This window comes from Dasypus novemcinctus, chromosome 5, assembly GCF_030445035.2.
Source record: "Dasypus novemcinctus isolate mDasNov1 chromosome 5, mDasNov1.1.hap2, whole genome shotgun sequence".
NCBI classification, from domain to species: Eukaryota; Metazoa; Chordata; class Mammalia; order Cingulata; family Dasypodidae; genus Dasypus; species Dasypus novemcinctus.
Genome location: NC_080677.1, coordinates 147,094,721 through 147,112,162, shown reverse-complemented (window position 1 = coordinate 147,112,162; position 17,442 = coordinate 147,094,721). Strand labels below are relative to the sequence as shown.

The window sequence follows — 17,442 nt, the reverse complement described above, 5'->3', positions numbered from 1 at the left end:
CCCTGTCCATGCCTGTTGTCTAACCCAATAGGAAGGGAACCAGAAAACTTACATCGCCTTTTTAGGAAAAATGGCCACAATCTATTAGTCTCATCTAACCCTAACTTAGGAGGAAAATCTTTAGGAGTGGAAGGAGAGCTCAGGTTCCATCTGGGAATTTTCTCTAAGAGAGTGGTCTCTTAGTATGCATTCAATGGAAGCTTCAGCTGCTGGCTGCTGTGGCAAATGCCAAGTGATTGAACCTGGGGCTCACGTGGTCAACAAGCCGGAAAGAGAACTGAGAAACTAAGAACTGTTGCTTTATTATTGGCGGGATATGTCTCCACAGTGTCTTTCAATCATTATTTTAAAAATTTCTCAGTAATAGATACATCAAAGGGTACAAAATTGGTTCATTTTTTACGGCTAGTGATTTTATGTTTGATTGTAGTTTCCATTCAAGTTTTTTCTACCAATAGGAAAGGGAAAGATAAATGCCTTGTCTCTAAAAGACTTCAGACTTTTTATTTTGCACCTACACAAACTAAACCCTGAAGAAAATTATTTCAAAGAGCATGGAGATTCTCTCTCCATCCCCTTCTATTCCTTGTTCCTTAAAACACGCAATAGTCACTGTACCAAAAGAGCCATGTCATAACAAGTTCCTTAGATCTAAGGAAGAAAAATCAGAGTTGTTGTCATATACATGGGTTCTCTGTCAATCACCTGTCCTGGGCAGGTCCTCCAATATAGTAACAAATATAACTCAGGAAGGTTGCTGGAATCTGTGGGTAGGGATTGGATATGTATGCTCCATTTGCATCTATTCCCTTGGAGTGGTTTTACAGCCCCAAGAGAGTGAGGAAAATGCAATTGAGACACGGTACTTTATCCTCTTCTAAAAAGCACAAGAAGCTTTATAGCCAGTATGAATATAGGTGGAAATTTAGAGGAGAAGTCAAAGGACATTTTAAGATATACTGCAGTCTTGTCTGCTCTAGGTGCACTGACTTTTCTGTTTATTCAAAAACACTCCTAAGAAGTACTATGTGGTAGGTACTGGTGACACAGGTATGAAAGTCTGAAACTCTGCCTGTGAAGTGTTCCTAACAAATTGATAAGGACAATGATATAGGGAAGGGAAAGCAATGCAACTACAGAGGAGGACAATGGTACAGAGGTAGTATCAGAGATGCAATACCGACTGAATATATGAATAATCCTGGTTAGATTGGGAGGGCAATTCCAGAACTTTTTCTCGGTAGTCAGGGTGTTTTGAAATGGTATGAGAGAGAGAGAGAGAGAGAGAGAGAGAGAGAGAAGAACAACAGAACAAATGGCAGTATGGCAGGACAGCTTGTCAGTCAAAACCTGCCCCCCTGGGGCAACCTGATAATAGGAAATCAGCTGCCTTCTAAAGGTCTGGGTACTCAGAGAAAAGACTGGTGATTGAAGGTCATTGTTGACCTAAAGTAGAGACATCTATTTGTTTTCATCAACAGTTTCTCTGTAGGTGTGTCATTGTCATAGTACTTGCAAATGGAGAAAATTTGAACTTCACAGGGACGAATACTTCCTAGTTTATGGGTAAAAGTCTGAGATATACGAAGTGAGGTTTTATTCATCCAAAATATAACTGGGGTTTACTTTTCTTTCTTCTTTTCCCTGCCACAAGGATAATGTGAAGTCCTCAAATGCATTTCTCTCTTACTCTAGAAGAGGACTGGATGCCTCAGGAGACTAAAAGGGCATCTTCACATCCCTACGTTCCTTCTGATTTTTGCAATGATCTTTGAAGACATACTGAAGATCACCTTCTTAATTTGTCCAGTAGGACAGCTCAGTTTAATTGAGTGTGAGTTAAATATTTGTTAGCAGTAACCAACACTTTATCCCCATCATTCTTCTTGGCCTCATTATTTGTCTTGAAAATAATTTGTTTCAAGTTTGCTAAGACTCAAATTACTCCTATCTAGTAAGAGGATCATCTAAATAAAAGCCTGAACATATGTGCCCAATTCTGCATGATGTATTGATGAAGCTGAATCTTCTGTGTTAGGAATTAGGTTTTATCAATCAGGAGACTTATTCAATTGAATAATGGCATCCTCAAGAGAAGTTAGCCAGGCTAATTATTAGTAAATATTATCTGGTGATGAAAATATACTGGTAGCTAATGCTGATCTCACAAGTAGGTTTTGGGGATTTTTTCCTATTACTACTGGAGAACAGGATATGACCAACAAATTGAATGATGTTCTCTTTAACACACAATAATCTGTCTGCTCCCATACAAATTGCATTAGAATTTTCTTAGCATAATGACTTCCTCTTTAGATGATGAGGCTTTTGTATTTATGAAAAATGTATATAATTTTGGCTGCTGACCGAGATAACTTAACAACTTTCCGAATTCAGATATTGTTAGAATGCATGTAAAACAGCAACTAGTAATTAATAGGATATTGATTGGTTCAGCCTAGTCTAATCATAGACTGTATAATAAATCATAAGGTGTTTTGCAATTAGGAAAATCCATACTAAATAAGAAAGTACTGTTATCTTTGTAACCTTAACAAGTATGGAGTAATGAATCATGGAATAATTGCTACAATGTAGGTGTACCTGTTTAAAATGAATTTCCATTTATCATTTGTAACAAGCCTCTTGTTTTTGTGGAAACTGCTGTACTGGCTAAAGGTCACTGGTGAAATACTTAGCTAATATCCCAAAAATGCTTGTTTCTCCCCAAGGAATTTTCCGTATCATCTTCCTATTTCACAGACTGAGAGAGTCTTCTCTCTTCATTCCCTACACAGGTAGTGATTAAAAGCACCATTATTTCAGCAGCGCCAACCAGTGCCATAGCATTTATGGGGCTTTCAGCATTTCCATTACAAACCCCTAATAAATGATCAGCTATAAAACAAAATTGAACCAGCTGGGGGAAAAATTGACTTAAAAAGGTTTTAGCCTGAGAGCAAATATTCTTTTTACAAAGACAGTTGCCCATGTATTAAAATAAATACATGGAATTCTTTTATTTGCATTTACCATCTATTTCAGAGAAAAAAAATAACGCAGAAGAGTATTGTTCTTTTTGTGTTTGACTTACATTGCATGCTTCTGAAAAATAAGACACTAAAAATAACCTTCACAATGGGTTATAGTTTAAATAGGGTTTTTTCTTCCAATTTGCAACCTCAAAAAGTTAAAAGGTTACAAACTTATTTGGTATCATTACTCAATTAAACGGTGTTTTAAAAATATGTATTTTAATGCTAAAAGGGATTTTGAGGATATTTGAATCCCATAGTCATTTGCAAAATGGGGGAACTGAGTTGCAGATCAACTAACTCACCTTCCAAGGCTACTGGCCAAAGACATTGCAGAGTAGGAACTCAAGTGCAAGACACTGAGTTAAACCCCACTCTCAGTTCTCCAGTGAAATGACCTCCCCTGCTAAATGTAATCCAGTACTAGGCCTGAGATCACAGCTAGAAAGAATCTCAACATCCTAAATTTCTATTACTTTTTCTACTACTCTATGTAGTTAAGCTTTTCTATTAATACTAGCTCAGTTGTAATAGAGCCTAAAACCAAGTATGCATGTATTACAAGACTTCTGAAAGTAAATTGTAGTCCCAATGACTAATCACCTTCACCTTTGTGACTAATGGCAGTTGATTGTATACTAGGAGCTGAACTTTATTCTAGATACTCTGTGCATATTCTGCTACCCTCAGAACATCACTGTGGGGTTGATGCTATTATTTTTATGTTTCACATTTCAGAAAAATGGAGGCTAAAGCGACCAGACTCTGGCCACACTGCTGGTGAGTGGTGGAAACCCAGCAGTCCAATTCCAAGACCCACGTGCTTAACTCCACAAAGGGGCTGACGCACTTACAGTCATGTTTAAATCACAAAAATTAATAAAGTCATAAAAACCTCTGTGTGTATATTTCAGATGAAAGCATTTTACTTTGAAAAATCCTGTGTTTTCTTAAATAGTTCATATGCTCATTTTCCTTAAATCCTACAGTTAGTGACCTCGAGGCATAGCCTCCGTTTGCCTGATAATTTTTTCCTTTTGTTATTTGAATTTGTCATTAGACACAGTCTTTGATCCTAAAACCAAGGTAAAAACATGAAGCATCCAAATTGTCTGTTTCCTTGTTCATGACATAAATATATATATTTTCAACTTTAGCATATAATATAGTAATTGATTTAAACTCTTCTACTTAAAAATGCTGTAAACTAATTGAAGTCATAGACAGTAATTGAAATGTACAAGGTGAATAAAGAGGTTTTTTTTTTTGATGAGTGTTTTCAAAGGGCCAAAAAAAAGAAACGCTAAATATGTGTCTTGGTTCCTTAGCAATATTCAAATAAATAGATTATATTGAAAATATAGTCACTCAAATCTCCTTTCTGCTTGCTAAAAATTTATGAGAATTTAAGGACCTGATAAAAAGTGAATCAATATATAAAAACAAAAGTTTAAATGTCCAAAGTAAATCACTTTTATTGTGAGGGTTTATAGAGAAATACAGTGCACATTCAAATATATATTTTTTTATTAGACTGAAGAGTAGAACCTCTGGCACTGCCCAGATATTTTATTCTTTAAGGTGAAAGACTAGGCAATAATTTTATTCACAGCTTATAAAGATTTAGAATTAGCATGGTGATCTGTGAATAATGGTTAATAAACCAATCTGGATTTCAAAGGGCAAAAGAAAGGAGGTAAAAAAACTCTTTGGAGCAGATATTCCTTAATGAACTGCTGCCACATTTCCACCAATTCCAAATTCTAAGTCTGTGCTTTTCTAAACTTTCAGAGATTTGGTATACTTGCTTCTTTGTTGTTTTTGTTTGTTTTGTTTTTGTTTTTTAACTCCCTTCCTTTAGGAGCCTCTTCCCTTACTGCTCTCTCTCTCTCCTTGCACGCTTGTCATATTCCCTTCCTTCTCTGCTTCTTATTCTGTGCTTCTTTTGGCAACTGTAACTTTCCCCCAACCTGACATACTATCAACCCAAAGTGTGATATGTAGTACTTACTGTGTTCATTGATGGAAATGTGTTCCCCAATGCTAAAGTTAAGAGTACATGAGTTGTGAGTTTTATATTTATTCAAGACAGTGGTTCTCAAAGTATAGTCCCTAGACCATCAGCAAGTGGGAACTTGTTAGAAATGCAAATTCTTGGACCTGGTCCCAGGTGTACTGAATCAGAAACTATGGCGTGGGGCCCAGCAATCTGTATTTGAACAAATCCTCCAGGTGATCCTAATGCTTACAAAAGTTTAAGAACTACTGATCTAAGAGAAAACGAGATCCATTTTGGGGGAAACTGGGTTTTTCATTGATTTCTCTATTCTCATTCCCTACCCCTACTCCTCCACTTTTTGTACACTCAAAGGAAAAAATGAACTGAACTCTGAAATCATTACTAAAGTGTCAACAGAAGGACTGGCCATTTCTGTCACCTTGAATAGAACGTCTCATTCTTGATGGGGCATCAGAATCATCTGGAGAGCTTGTTAATTCTGTTTCAGTTGATCTGGGACAGGGACCAGGATTTGCATTTTTAATACACCCCCAGGTGATGCTGATGTTGCTGGCCCAAGGACCTGACTTAGAGTAGCACTAATCTCAAAGAGTAAATTGTTTCCCACTTGGTTAATCCTGTTGCTGTGAAAGGAAAGAGTCCAAAATAGCATACAGTATTGTAGCCAATGTGTGCAAAAAAAATTGTCTAAAAATAATGATCTCTGCATATTAATGCTAATAATTATTATATTATGTTTAGCTCTATAATAACCAAAAATTAAAGGACATCGTAGCTGAGATGTTTGCTTTTAAGGCAAGCTGAAGGCAGCTGTTGTCCTCACAATTTTTCCATGCTCTGCTTGAGTCTCCACATTTCATGAATGTGTTGATAAGGCCAAAACTCAGCTTACACCATTTAATTCTAAACGGTCCCAGTATGCAGTCCAACTGGAATTTTTCCAAAAGTCACTTCTCAGTTACACAGCAATATGGGGAAATAAGCTGATGTCAATGAAGTACTCTGGTTAATCAAGAATCACTATATCAAATGCCATGATAAGGTTGTCACTTTTTGGTTAATGAGAATGCAACAGAGTAATAGAACTCCAAACAATATTGTGCACAATTAAATATGGTCTTCATACTTGAGTGAGTAAATATATGTAAGGCACTTATTAATGGCTAGATACATTTCTATGTATGATTCCAATAACCTACCAGGTTTCATTTCATCATAATATGCATTATCTTGGTCTAGAGATGGATTCACTTTGACCTTACTGCATTGCTATACTGACGAGGCATGTTATTATTTAATGTATTCATATTTGCACAGTTCTGTTTATTTCTGTAAACAAATCCAGGAGAAAGACTCAACTGTCATGTCCAACCTCTGGATAAGATTTTTTATGTCAAATGCATTTTCTGTAATTCAATCATCAATATGAAAGTCATTCTTTACACAAGTAATAATATGGTGCAAACAAGTGTGGTCTACTTTGAACTTTGAAAACGATTCAACATCCATTATCTTATTTTGTCTTTGTGATATCCTCTGTGATAAGTATTTTCATCCCAAGGCAACTAGTAATGAATTATGATTAAGAGAACTTAAGATAACACAAATATTTGGTGGCAGAACTGGAACTAAAAGCAGCTTTTCTGGTCCATTGTTCCATAGCCTTTGGCAAGATGGTTGTGGTTTCTTCTTCCTGTTGAGACCAGTCATCCACTAAATGGAACCATCCAGAAATCATACAGGGACAACCTACATTTTCTCTAATTAAGAACTTTAGAAAACTTAGTCGTTTCAAACCTTGAATACCTTGACTTTGTTACTCAGAGGTGAAATATTAAATATACTAATAGAATGGAGTAAATAATGTGTTTTACTTCCACAGTTCATTTCAGTAAGCATTTATTGACAATCTGGTTTCCACTATGTTCACTCTGTTGAGGTTACAAAAATGACCAAGATATGGTTTCTAACTGCTAGATACTTGCAATCTGGGTGAAAGGATGGGTATTTGGAGGAAGGAACCTGAGTCTACCATCAAATCATAAATCTACTTTCCTATTAATGAAAGTATTTGAAAACTGCATTATTCACTTAAATGAGTAAAAATCAATTTTATTCACTGTTTACAGGCTAAGAAATTAGAGGTTAAATAATATCGCTGACACGATATTGCGGGTTGGTGCTATTGTTTTATCTCTCTACTCCAGAGCCTATTATACCATTGCATAGTATACATAACTCCATTTAATAGTAAAGGAAGTCACACTTGGGTATTCAAAAGAAAACCCCCCTCCTGGAATCTGCACAGGAAAATCCCAGAGGGAATAATATTTTCTACAACCTAGTGATTGCCCTATCAGGACCCAACAAGTTACTCTGCATGGTAATTAAGTAAGCACAACAGGCAAATTCAGGTTTCAAGAATCTGCATTTTATGGTTACAGATGTTCTTCTCAGCATAGTCTGTTCAGCAGCTCCTTGGGTCATAAATGTTTAATTTTTAATCTATTTTTTATCGGTTTAGTGTAATGCAAGCCGCTAGTATAGCAAAAGAATTTTTACTAGTGCATTTTATGTGCAGGAAGTTTTCAATAATAAAAGCTTTAGTAAAATAAAATAAGATGTGTTCCCTTAAGAAAATAAACATTGCTTTAACTCAAAACACAGTTTAACGTCCCTTTTATAGGACATGGACTATGTAGATCTCGTTTACAATATTATTTGCGAGTGACAGCCTATTTGTAGACTTAACATTATCCTGGGAAATCATACAACTTACCTTGTAGATGTTTTATTGAAAGCACATAGAGTTACATCATATATTTGCACTGGAAATGTCCTTTGAAATGATTCAGGGACTCGGAACAATAGTCATTTCAGGATATATTTATCTTGTATGACTCAAGCAGCTGCCCCACTTTTCAGGAGACCTTGTCATATAGACAGTATTTGCAGTTGAAAGGAAAATTATTGTTCAAATTCCACAAAGGCTGACAAAATATAGGTGACATCATATGTGTACATATTTACGGGTAACTATAAACCTGACATTCAGTTGCCCTGAAAACATAATAATCATCACAGTATACTCTGAGTATGAAATGCTGAGGTAAAATCTTTTATTGAGGTTTGTTTGTTTGTTTAGCTTACAGTATAGACACTGATTCTGAAAATTTTTAAATGCTTTCTCTATATCCTACATGTGTGTCTTTGGGAACTCTTTTCCCAGTCACTCCTTTATGTACCAATAGCTAGAGTGAGTTAATTGTTCACATTTAGGCAACATGGACTTACTGACAGGGAAAAGATATGGCAAGCTCTCCAGTGCACCGCAGTTGTGGCAAAGGAGTTAAGAAGCATTCACCACCCAGAGAGAAACGTCTGCCCACACAAGAGAAAGACTGAGAAACAAGTCACAGAGAAGTTTCATCTGCATCTAATTACCCTATGTTTCCACTTCAGAACCTCCCCAAAACATCAAAGACTCTCACCTTCGTTGTCGTTTTCTCCTGCATTGGGTCTTCATTTCTAGTCCAGACTTGGTTTTGCAATAAAAAACTGAATAATCTTGCCTTTCCCCAATCTGACTTTCCCCAATTTTCCTAAAACTGAAATAGGATGCTCTCTAATGCCATGACCAATGTCAGATTTCTCCTGTACTTTGCTCTCTCCATCTGCCAAACCATGGTCATGTCCACTTTACCCTACAAAGTTAATTTAAGTTTAGATGTCAGTTTCCTTCTCCCTAGGGACTCACTCAGAGGTTCCATGTGCCTCCAGTGAATCCAAAAAGTGAGCTGTTTCATGTGAGAGTCCTTGCATTTCCCTCTGCCCAGTGGCTCACAGTAGAGTTTGTTTAAGCCGACTAATCTGTAGAAAAAAATTTGGAACATATGTATTTTAATTTTTCTGGAACTATCAGGAAATATGAAAAAGAAGCTGAATATCTGGCTGTAGAAAAAGGTGAATACAGACAATATTTGAAAATCATGGTTAACCTTCAGGAAACATGTTTAAAAATATACCAAGTTTGAGGACCTCCTTGTTGCACAAATGTGGCCTTTCTCTAAGCCAAACTCAGCAAAAAAATCCACTGCCTTCCTCCCAACATGGGGCATGACTCCCAGGGATAGCCTCCCTGGCACCAAGGGATCAATACCAAGCACCAACTAATGATGCATTTGGAGAAAGACCTGGACCAAAAGGGGAAAACATTAAATGCAAGTGAGTTTTTATGGCAAAAAGATTTCAAAGTGAGTTGGGAGGTCATTCCAGTGGATACACTTATATACATCTCTGAAGGATCTCACTGTCTGCCATAGTAAACAGTGTCTAAAATAGAGATGTTCCTGGGGGCTCAAGAGACATCTAGACACTATAGGCAGGGCAGACAACCCAAGGAAATTGGCACCCTGTCAGTGGGCCTTACCTTGGAATACATGATGACCCATCTCCCCCAACATATTAGAGTTAGACTCATTTATAACTTTCCTGGACATGGGTCTTTTACCCCATTTACTTGAACCTATAATTAACACTGTATCAATTAAATAAATGTCCCAGAGACTTAAATCTTTGGGCTGCTCATATGCCAGGTGAGCCCTGAATATCATCAGAGTTGCAGCCAACACCTACTCTCCAGTTTATCAGACTCACCCAGGACAACTAACAAAAGGATGACCCAAGAAGCAGAGAGTATCTTCATCTGCAAGCAAAACAGTTTCATTCATCTGCCTTATGTGATCCAAGCCCCCTCTCAATTAGAAACAGGGTGGTGATTACTATCCCCAAATCCTCAAGATAGAGGAATGAACAAACATAAGGAGAGAATGCAACTATGAACTAAAGTAGACGTATTATTCTTCTTCTAGGAATGAAAGAACTTGTAATATGGATATAAGGACAGTGGTTACTAGAGATTTTGAGGGGAGGCAGAGGGAACAATAGGTGTAATAGGTGGGGCATTTTTGACATATTGGAATCATTTTGCATATTACAAGGATGGATACCAGCCATTATACTTTTTGTCAAACCTATAATATTGTGAGGTACAAAGTGTAAAACATCGTGTAAATTATAGACCATGGTTAGTAGCAATGCTTCAATATATGTTCATCAATTTTAACAAATGTACCACACTAATGAAAGATGTTGTTAATGTGAGAAAGTGTGGGAGGGGAAGGAGGTGGGGTTTACAGGAATCCCCCAATTTTTCAATGTAACATGTATATAATCTAAAGCCCCTTTAAAAATAAAGAAAAAAATTACTTAAATATATATATATATACACCAAGTTTAACATTCTTTCCTCTCTAGAGCAAAACAAGTTAACTAAATCACACTATGGTTTTTGTTGTTTTTTAACTGATATAATTTTTTAAAAGAAAAAAAGAGGGAAACAGATGTGGTTCATGCAATTGGGTGCCTGCCTCCCAAATGGGAGGTCCCAGGTTTGTTTCCTGGTGCCTCCTAAAGAAGATGAGCAGATGCTGCAACCAGCAGATGCTGCAACCAGCAAATGCTGCAATAGGCAGATACCACAACAAGCAGAGGCCGCACTCAGCAGATGTCACAAACACAGCAGCCAGCAGATGCTGCAATGAGAAGATGCTGCAATGAACAGATGCCACAACCATCAGACAACACAACCAGCAGGGAGCAGAGATGGCTCAAGCAGTTGGGCACCTTGCCTCTCACATAGGAGGTCCTGGGTTTGGTTCCCAGTGCCTCCTAAAGAAGATGTGCAGACAATGAGCAGACAGAGGAGGGAGTCATCTTGGTGGAGGGGATAAAAAGTTTTTTAAAAATTATTTTAAAAACTCCATTCAAAAAAAAAAAGAAGCACTCAATCCCCACCCTGGAATTCTACCATTTATAAAATAACATGCTCAAATGCCAGTGAAAATGAACAGTTTATAAACCTGAAAACAAATCTTTCAATGAAAGAATTCAGATTCCAGCAGAACATGGCATTGTATAGCTGGGGAAGAATAGCTTGTGTCACACCCAGTTTTTACCAAATACAAATAAACACAGAACAGATTGGAAAAAACCTATAAAATCAGAATTTTTCAATAGAAAGCAGCTTTTAATCTGTAGAAATTTTAAAGACAATATGGATAATAGTACTGTGCAGTTACTTTAGAGCACGTCATCAACTTGCGATTCATGCATATTCCTTACAACTTCAAGCAGTAGGACTTTGATTCAAAAGAGCTCAACTTGAATTCCAGTTTATCACCAGTCATTTAAATGTGCTGCATCTGCTTCCTTATCTAAGTGTCTAGAATTAAGTGGGACTCAGAACAAGTGAACAAATGTTATCTAGTACTGAATCTATTGCTACATGTAAGGAAAATGGGAGATTTTATCACTTGCCTAAAAAACCACACAGCTAATCAATATAGGAATTTGGATTGGAACAGTGGTTGCCCAGAACCTCTAGAGAATCCTCAAAATGCTTTCAGGAGGTCTTTGAGGTCAAAACTGTTTTTATAATTACCCTAAGTCTATTTTTTTGTCTTTTTCACTCCATTCTTTCATGAACATACTATGGAACATTCCAGAGTCTATATGATGTATGCTATTACAACAGATTAAATGCAGAAGCAGATATGAAAATCCAGCTGTCTTTTATTAAACCAGACATTAAAGGGATTTCCAAAAATGTAAAATAACACCATTCCCTTCCCACTAAGTTTTTTGAAAATATAGCTATTTTTCATAAAAATATTCATTCATATTAACATGTAATGAATTTATATTTCTTATTTTTAAATGAAGTAATAAATAGGCATAAAACATTTCACAGTTTAAATTTTTAATTTGGTAAATATAAATATAAACCACATGAACAACCGCCCACGGGGTGCTCCATAATTTCTACCAGCAGAGGGGTTGTAAGACCAAAATGCTGAAGAATCTCTGGATTTAAACAGTGTTTCTAAAGCTTTAGTAAGCTTGTAATGGCAGAGGGACCTCATTAAAGTGCAGATTTGGGGTCAGTAGGTCTGTGAGGGGGCCTGGAGTCAGCATTTCTAACAAATCCAAGGGGGTGCTGATGCTTCTGGGCCACAGACAACAGTCTGAGTATGACTATAGCACCCTCTTTTGACACCCTATCTAGCAAGGTTTCCCAGAATAGAGAAAAGCAGAGGATACCTTGTGGACCTGGCAGTTGTAAATGTGTCCGTTTGCCTAAAGAAATCTGGATGTCAGAACCTGGCGCAAGAGGGGTTTAAATTCAAGCCAACACCCTGTCTGCTACGGTGCAGGGAAGGAAGCAAAGCCTTTTTTCTAAGTCCTGCAAGCTTTCTTTGTTGTTGTTGTTGTTTGTTTTAGGGAATGAACCCAGGACCTTGGACATGGAAGCAGGCGCTCAACAGCTTGAGCTACATCTGCTCCCCAGGCAAGCATTCCTGATGGTGGGCAGTAACCCTGGCTTCCAGCCACTTAGTGAATAGGATGAGAAAACTATAAACAGAAGCACTTTGGTAAGGGGGAGCTGAACATCAGGTAAGCAAAGATAAGTCAGTTTGAGGATCAGGGGAGTTCCCCAAATATCTTGACAGTTTTGAGGGGAGAGATTGACAAAATAGGAGGAATATTTTTAGTTTATGATAGGTCCCTTTTGTTCTCAATAACTTTGTTGGCTTTCAAATATTCTTTTATGTTTTTGTTCCTCATTGAATAACGTTCTACAAAGCATTCTTTTTTTCCATTTTTTTGTGTGTTCTTCAACTAAAAATTTTTAATTCAAATCATTAACAAATACAGACATGTTTTTTCAAAATTCACTAACATTTTAGCTAAAATTGGCTGATGGTAGAGAAAGCCTTCAAGGTATTATTAGTCACTGAATGGGTAAGTTTTTTATTTTATTTTATTTCTTAATTAACTTTTTTTAAAGTTAATAGATCACACAAAGCATAAGATGTTCCCATATACCCCACTCCCCACCCCTATACCCCCATCATTTTTTAATTGTATTTTTTTAAGATACATGGATCACAAAAATGTTACATTAAAAAATATAAGAGGTTCCCATATATCCACACACACTCCCACCCGACTCCTCCCACATCCACAACCTCTTTCATCATTGTGGCACATTCGTTGCATTTGATGAATACATTTTGGAGCACTGCTGCACCACATGGATAATAATTTACATTGTAGTTCACACTGTCCTCCAGTCCATTCAGTGGGTTATGGCAGGATATATGATGTCCAGCATCTGTCTCTGCAATATCATTTAGGACAACTCCAAGTCCCCAAAATCAAACAGCATCTTATCACCCCTCAAGTGATACAAAGGAGGTGGAGAAAACAAAAGGTTTATCATCAAAAGGAAAAAAATGGTGTGAGAGCTGGAAGAGAGAAAGACATTGAACTCACATTATTTTTCCTTTAAAATTTTCCTTAAGACCACCTATATCATAAACATTCAGAATTCACGGGTTTTGCCAGGTTAGCCATTAGTCCTAAATCAGAATTCTTAAGAACAAAGGTGAAGGTTGGTCTGAGTGTCTGCATTCTCACAGAGGAGAAGCAGGAATGTCTCACCTTGTGAGAAGGCTGGTCAGCCTCTTTAAGCAAACAGATGAAAAAATAAATAAATAAATAAAAGAAAGGACACTCACTTGAGCACATTTCATTCATTTGATGGATAAGATATTTTGTTCCCTGTGGAATAAATCTCACTACAGAGAGATTCAGTATATCACTCCCCATTATTGTTAACAAGAGCGAAAAGCCTTATTTCCTATGCTTTCACTGTAAATGTTCCTTTTGTGTGCTGCTAAAAAGGCTTGTACTAAAGACGACCTATATTTGGAGAAAGTGATGTCCTTGGAGTTTTTCACTGAATTGAGCTTTTTAGAACAAAATATACATTTCTCTGTCTTGTGAAAACGTTTTGGGCATTGCCTGGCAAAGGAAGACAGAGGTTGTTAACATTAAACTCAACATGTATCCCTTCAAACAATCGGCAGTAAACATAAACATGGGCATTTTGGGGTGATTAGTAGGCCCAATACTGATTATTTTAATTTATAGTAACTTTTCAGTATGAAGGCTTTTGAAAGTATTTTGGAAGACTAAAGGAAAGAACCTTGCTTAAATAACCACCTCGGTAATAATTTATATTTATCCAACTACAAGTAGAAAGAGGGGTCAAGAACTTGAGAGGTGTCCACATATTAAAACCCAAAGGAAAACGAATTGCCTCTGAGGTAAGAAAAGATAGATTTGTAAATGGCCTTCTGAATAGTGTAACGGGTAAGAAGTAGAAAACAGCAAAACAATGGGGACATAAACAAATCTTTACAAAAATCAAGCGTTTAGGTAAAGAAGCAGGGTAGGACTGTGTCAGAAGTCTGAACTTTGCAAAAGCTTTTGAAAAAAAGCATGAGCATAGCTTTGGAGTTTTCTAGGCCAGGCTCTCTTGAAAACAACCTGCTTTACCGCCTCCACCTCCCAGCTGGCTTCCCAGGTCCTCTATTCCATTCCAATGCATCATGATTATGAACATTAAGAGAAAGCTCCTTTAAAAGGTGCCTGTTTGTTGTCCTTGAGTAACTTACACCCTTGAGAGTCTTTAGCATTTCCACTTACTTAAAGGGTAGCCAGGGAATTTCTTAATTAGGTATTCAAAACCCTAGACAAATAAGCTCTAACCTATCCCATCTCTGTCCCTTCCTCTTGTCTCTCCCTTCCCCCTCTCCCCCTTTTTACCCCTCTAATTGGGCGAATAATTACTTTGTGAGAAAAATGTACTGTGGTAAGTCATCTCCAGCAATTTGCCACCATTTAAATCTATCCAGTTTTCAAAGTGCCCATGATTGCCCCAAATGACATCTTATCTGATCTCCTTCATCACTGAAATCCTGCAGCATTTCAATAAAATGGCAAGTAATTTAGTACATTATTATTTTGGGGTATTATTTTATTTAATTTCATATTGTGAGTTTTGTCTACTTAACTTAAATACCAGATCCAGGATATCTCAAACCATTACTAACATTTCTTCTATAACCCCACAGAACCTTGAACACAATTCAGCTCAAAATAAGTTCTCAATAAACACCTGGTTGATTGACTTACTTATTGATGTGACTGAGAGGTGCTCATAGCAGGCTAAAACATTAGGAAATAAAAGTTATATGGAAAAGTGTTTAGGCCAATCCTACAAAGATTTAATCTAGGCAGAATTTTTTTTCTTTAAAGGAGCATTTTTTTTAAAAAATATATTTTACTTCTCCCCCTACTTCCCCCAGATGGTTCACTAGTCTGTCTGCTCACTGTTTGTTTGCTCAGCTCTTCCAGGAGAGGACCTCCCACATGAAAGGCGAGTGCCCAAAGGGCTGCTGTGTCTGCTGACTGCTCGTTGCGGCATGGGCAGAGTCTAGCTCGTTGCATCAAGGGCAGCATCTAGTTCTGTTGTGTTGGGAAGCATCATCTGCTCTTCCTTTTAGGAGGCACCAGGAACCAAACCCAGGACCTCCCATATGGTAGGTGGGTGCCCAAGTGGTTGAGCCACATCTGTTTCCCAGAACTTTTTAAAATCAATAAACAAGAAAGGTGGCAAGGATATAGGTGATCCAAAAATGAACCCTGATCATAAATTAGTTGAAAAGAAGGGGTAGACTTAGAAATAAGTAAAACAATTGAATGGTAAAAATTGCAATCATAATTATATGATAGACACGAGGTTAAACAATAAAACATAATATTTTATGTCCACATTAACTAAGAAATTCTATAATATCAAATAATTGCACTGAGAAGATAGCTATGAGTTAATCAGGTGAAACTGTTCAAAGAGATGAATCAAGAATACAATGTTTGCCAAGAAAACTGTACATTTGAAATGTTGGTTGAAAGGAAATGAAGAAACATTGATATTGCTGCTATTGGAACATAAAGAAAAATTAACAAGGCAAGAGAGTTGCATGAATATAACCATTTTACCATTAATAGGTCTACAGAGCAGATCACTATTAAAATAGCAGAAAGTTACATCCTTTGGAAATATGAAATATGTATAACCAATTGTCTGTGTACCGGCCTATTCTAACATTGGCCCAGATAAAAAAGCCTATTTACAAATGAGTTAGAGGAAGCTAAGTGACCAAAATAGACCTCGCTTTTAAGTGAAATAAAATGCAACTACAACATTGAGCCCATAACCTTGGTAGTAAAATAAAATAAAGTGGAAGAAGCCAAGCTGTAATAACAATTTAATATTCACCAGATTGTAAAGTCAATCTAGGAGGAATCATTGCACATGCAAGAAGAAAATTATCACCCAATATAATCTGCTATGAAACATATTCATAGTCATCTAGAGAACACCAAAATTTCGGTGGTGATTAGCTTTAAAATTATGGCTGAACCCTGGTGGTAACTTTATTCATTCCTCTACATTCTTCTTAAGCAGAATGAGGTGTCCATGCCTGGTTCAAATTTGCCTCATGTTAAGGATACACAATGTGATCTAAGCACATCGCAGGACCTTCCCTGAGACCAGGCTTGTGTAAACTTCACCAATGGATAAGGGACCAATGTTGGAAAGATCAATGATCTAAGAGTCAGAAAACCGCAATTCTAATCAGAGCTCTGTGGATAGATAGTTGTTTGATCCTAGCAAGTAATTTAACCCCTCTTTTTATCTGCCAACGTACTGGGATGTTTCCATCATTCAAAGGGATGGGTAGGACTAATGGATTTCTAAACTTTCTTTCAATGCAAACATTACATTTATCTATGGAAGGCATGACTGGATTTAGGAGATATTGTGTCATTTCCACGGCTATTATCCCTTTCATTCTTTGGTTATGATTACCTCGAATCACTTCATTATTCCTTGGAAGTTCCTAGAAAGGACCTGGAACTTATTCAAAACATTCCTAAGCAACTCTAGTTATACCCTTAGCATCTGAGAAGGTAAGTTAAGTACAGTCCGTTACCAGAAAGAAAATCTTCTTTATGAATCAGGGTTACACATGGCATACATAAGATGGTGAGAATTTTTTCTTTTCCCATCAAGTCACCACATGTGGTCATTCAGGAGTCCCTCTTCTTTGGTCCTTCAAAGTTCATTTATATGTCTCTGGTGACCCCCAGCATCCTAACTTCACTTTGGAAGAGAAACACCAAGTATTTCCAGCTTGTACATGCCTGAAAGCTTTCATTCTTTAGAATTCACCTTACTGAAGTTACCCACTCTGGAAAAGATGGGAGAAAAATTTGGGAGGAAAGACGTGGGTGAGAAGAGAAAGTCCCACACTGCCAAACATTCTAGGTTAGAAAGCAAGTTTATGGAGAAACTGTGCTGTTAGGTGAGTATGAGATTGCCTTAACATTTGAATTTTCTTAGCTCAGCCC

At 37.0% G+C, this 17,442-nt stretch overlaps 1 long non-coding RNA gene across 1 annotated transcript in view; it reads left to right on the top strand.

The window, feature by feature from the left end:
• The window catches only part of LOC139439054 (uncharacterized), a 130,487-nt gene extending 120,139 nt beyond the window's left edge, over nt 1-10,348 (top strand). Inside the window, exons 3-4 of the long non-coding RNA XR_011648920.1 lie at nt 1,655-1,834; nt 3,774-10,348. This is a non-coding gene — a long non-coding RNA (uncharacterized lncRNA). The remainder of the gene's footprint in view (nt 1-1,654; nt 1,835-3,773) is intronic.
• Nucleotides 10,349-17,442: the final 7,094 nt, after the last annotated feature.